Source organism: Belonocnema kinseyi, chromosome 8 (genome assembly GCF_010883055.1).
Source record: "Belonocnema kinseyi isolate 2016_QV_RU_SX_M_011 chromosome 8, B_treatae_v1, whole genome shotgun sequence".
Classification (NCBI taxonomy): domain Eukaryota; kingdom Metazoa; phylum Arthropoda; class Insecta; order Hymenoptera; family Cynipidae; genus Belonocnema; species Belonocnema kinseyi.
The window spans coordinates 72,784,122-72,788,624 of NC_046664.1; the positions used below are offsets into that span (position 1 = coordinate 72,784,122).

General features: G+C 35.1%; 1 protein-coding gene across 3 annotated transcripts in view; it reads left to right on the forward strand.

The window, feature by feature from the left end:
* LOC117177833 overlaps positions 1 to 4,503 on the forward strand; it is a 355,079-nt gene that overhangs the window by 230,736 nt on the left and 119,840 nt on the right. Inside the window, exon 2 of one of the 3 annotated variants that reach the window (XM_033368802.1) lies at positions 1,744 to 1,866. The exons of the other annotated variants lie outside the window; for them this stretch is intronic. The gene's annotated coding sequence lies outside the window, so the exon portion shown is untranslated. Of the gene's footprint in view, positions 1 to 1,743; positions 1,867 to 4,503 lie in introns of those variants that run through there. 3 annotated transcript variants of the gene reach the window in all.

A 4,503-nucleotide genomic window follows, 5' to 3' on the forward strand; every position in this document is an offset into this window, starting at 1 on the left:
TCTACGGGCCTTCCTGAACGTGGTTCGTCACTTATTGATGTACGACCACGCTTAAATTCATTTACCCAGTTATAAACCGTTGCTAAGGCAGGGGTAGATGTGTTATGAACTGAGTCCAATTCATTTTTTATCTCACATGGAGTTAAACCCTTTAAATGAAAATGTTTGATTACCGCTCTGAACTCGTTTTTTTCCATTTTTCTTAACGAACAGTTTTTTTTTCAATTGGTTATAAAAACACGTAAACTCAGAAGATGTGGACTGTGACTGCACCATATATCTAGTCGGGAGTGGTGCTGACTGAAAACAGATGATTTGGAGCGATTCGCGCGCCATCTGTTGGTCATTCTAAGGACTTATTGAACTACCCTCGTATGTAGGTTCGATACCCCCGCACAGTGGTCTGGAATAGGAATTTTTACTGTTCATAATCACCCACAGGTCGTATTTCTTAACCGATTCAAAAGTTTTTTTTAGAAATGCTCAGCAATTAATTTTGAAGAGAATTATGGTTTGCTTTTTTTAAGTTTTTTCACAGATCAACAATATACAAACAAATATAGTGACAAAATTGACCATTTTAGATTTGTGAATTTTTATATCAAGAAAAAATACAGATAGAAACTCACTATCATCCGGAATTATTGCACATGCATTCATAGAACATAATTAATTTTAATAATATTTAACTTAATTATTATAAGCAATCTTTATAAACAAATTCTTATTAGTGTTTTTTTATCATAGAAAAAATCGTTTATTTCACGCTAGCTGCTAAAATTTTTCATAAGAGTCATAATTTGTAACATAAAAATTAGTATGAGTTAACAAATATTGTCTTTATAAACATTTCTATAAACGAATTCTTTATAAACGAGTTTTTCTCATAGCTGAATTGATTTTTCTGAACAAAAGTGATTCACAATTGTTTTTAAAGCCATTTATATACTTCAATCTTTATCAAACATATACAATTTAGATTTTTTATAACAATTTAGTTGAACAAGTCTCCTGATCGGCCGTTTCCTCCTAGAAAAAAATGATTTTTCTTCAATAATTTTTTTAACAAAACTATGATTTATTTTTTTGACATGCAAGAAGGACGGGTTTCCACTGAAATTATCCGACAATAAACTAACACTGATTTCAAAATTGGATATAGGACATTAAATAATAATTTGCGTAATTGCTAATAACAATTTTAAAACAATGCGTGACAATCTGCGGTTGGTCGTAGAAAAAAAATTTTTTTTTTTCAATCATTTTTGTGATAATCTTATTTGTGTTTTTGAATCAATGAAAAAATTGATATTCATAATAATAATAATGAGATTATTATAAAAAACTTAAAATAAATAAATCACGATTCAAAACTCGAATCGCAAGTACAGCGTTATTGCACCTTATTTTCACTTGTTCCTCATTTGTTTTTCAGGAAGTTGCATAAAGCAAATGAAAGATAGGTGACTTCTAAAAACGCAAGTACAGCGCTATTGCTATGGACAGTTTGCTATAGAAATTGTTATTAACAATTACGCAAATTATTATTTAATGTCCTATATCCAATTTTGGAATCACTGTTAGTGTGTTGCCGGATAATTTCAGTGGAAAACCGTCCCTTTTTCATGTAAAAAAGTAAATCATAGTTTTGTTAAAAAAATTGTTTATAACAATTATATAAATTATTCTTTATTTAATTTTGTTGGTTAGTCACCGCAATAAAGCCTCAGCGTTATGTTCCAGATGGGGCCACGGCTAGTTCCCTCAATTGAACCATACTAGAACTAGTAAAAACTAGTCAGGGCCCCACTCGAGCCCTTTCGACATTTCTGCATGGGTTAGTATGAATTATTTGTTTCATCCAGTTCTGATAAATATCTAAATTGTGTGAAAATAGTGCTATTTATATGTCAAATTTAATTTCTTGTTCTTTCTGAAAATAACTTTTTTTAAGAATAAGAAATTTCTGAATGGTAAAACTTTAAGTTACAAAATATTATACAGTTAACTTACAATGGTATTGTTAAGAATATTATATCTATAAAATATTCGAATAAATAATACTAGAAACATATTTAATCATTTCTTCAATTTGTTCCTTAAGTTTTAAAATATAGCAACAAAAAAGAAGAATTTCCAGCAAAATACATCAATTTTAAGACAAATAGTTGAATTTTTAACAACAAAAAAAGATTATTTCTAAGACAAGAAGATGGGTTTTCTACTAAAAAAGACGAATTCTCTTTAAAATACGAGAAAATCTAACCTGATATTTAAATTTTCATCTAATGCAGACCAATTTTTAACCATATATGAAAAATTGTCTGTTAAAAAAAAATCATTAGCAGCCAAAGTGATGAATTTTTAACTAAGATGATAAATCTTTTATTGAAATCATTTGATTTTTAATCAAAAATATTAATGTTGCCAGAAGAAAGACCAACGTTTAAAATATTGATCAACTTTTAACTAAACAGTTATATATTTACCCAAAAAACAGAAGTTTAAAAAAAAGACGAATTTTCATAAAACTACATCAACTAAAATGTTCTGTTAAAAAAAATCCTTATTAGCCAAAGTGATGAATTTTCAATTAAAATGATCAATCTTATAGTGAAACAATTAAATTTTCAACCAAAAAGATACATGTTCAACCACGAGCATTAATTTTAATAAAAGAAAGACAAGGTTTCAAAATAATGTATCGATTTTGGACCAAGCAGTTGAGCTTGTAACTTAAAATTTATCACATTTTTAACTAAAAATAAAATAATTACATTTTAAGAGTAAAAATTAATTGTTGACAAAAAAATAATAATAAGTGGCATTTTTAACTAAAAATATTAAGTTTCTAGCAAAATAAATGAATTAAAACAATATACATATATATACCCGGGTGTCCCCCCCCATTCGGTTCGGTTTTTATTCCTCTAGAATCAAACCGAAGGGCCTATGACAAAGCCACCGAACGCATCCTCGGGTTGCGGATAGAGGGTCCCTGTACCAAGGGTTTCTGCTGAATATGGTTACAAAAATAAATAGACAGTCGCGGACAATTGTCCAGGGGTGGTCCCGAAGGAACTAACCCCCAAGCGGAGGTGTGAAAACCGTGTCGAAAGCTGAATGGCAACTGGGTGAGGTGACTAGAACGGTGACTCTGGGATACCAGGCGACCTCTCAGAGTAAGCAGCCTTATCCTTGCATGCGGGGCTCTACAAGGATGGACGAACCTCTTTCCCTAGCTTCTCGTGGGAACAACAATGACAACACCAAACATAGTTGTAGTAAGTGCGGTTCAAAACAACAGAACGCGCAGGGCTCCCGACAATGGGTCGGCCAACAATGAGTGCTACGATGCGAGTGTGGCCCGTGAACGGGGTTACATGGCACGGCTGCATGCTCTGTGGTGCAAGAAACACCCGGAGCTATCGCAATTTTCGCAGCAACGTCTGCGAAACCATGCTGAACTACTCCGTAAAAGGGGCTATGTAAGCGGAACGCCTACTCTACCACAGCTAGAACAAGCTGGCAACAAAGAAAGAGAGGCGACACTAAGACCAATCGCGGGCAGGCATCCAATAGATGAAGAGGGATGCTTTACGACCCGGAGAAACATCAACACCAAGGTTTCTCTCAAGCCTGAAGATCTGCCTGAAATAGATGACGAGCTTCGTGGACATTTTTCCGGCGAATCCGACCTCTGGGCTATCAATTATTGTGTGTATAATGCAGCGAGAGCTTTGGCCGATGCGAACCGTAAAACAAAACCAACGGCTGATCATAAGACCAAGAGACGAATGCATCAACTTGCCATAAAGATAGGCTGGGCAAGACAGTACGCGTCCCGCATTCAATGTGTGATTGACTATATTACATCTGGCAGGAATTTTACCGCCAAGGTTCGAAAATTCGCGCGCGAACTCCGGACCCGTTATCACACACTTAACAAGTCGAAGCTGCTGACCATCAGGCAGTATATTTAGGGAGAATACGGATACTATCTGATGCTAAGAGAAGTCTAGAGCGGAGGGATAGGTGGGTCAGTGAAAATCGACAGTTTCTCTCTGAATCATCCCGACTCTTCCAAGACCCTCCAGTTACTGTCGAACACCCACCCAAACCAGAGGAGGTCGAAGTATTTTGGAGAGAAGTCTACGAAGTTCAGCATAGACTGGACGAAGACTCAGAAAATATAAATAGCTTCAAGGAGTTATGTCTTGCCCTCATAACACCTGATAAAGAATGCCCACCCATCACTACCGAGGAGGTAAAAAAAGTATTAAGAGGGATGAAGAACTATTCCGCACCGGGACCAAATTGTATCAAAACCTTCTGGTGGAAGAAGTTTTCTTCAACCCATCAGCATTTGGCCCTGTATTTTCACCTCATATTTGAAGTCGAAAGAGCCGATTCCAGAGTGGTTGGTGAAAGGGCGCACAATACTCCTGCCGAAAATAGGCAACTTAGCTGACCCGAAGAACTACAGGCCAATAACTTGTCTGA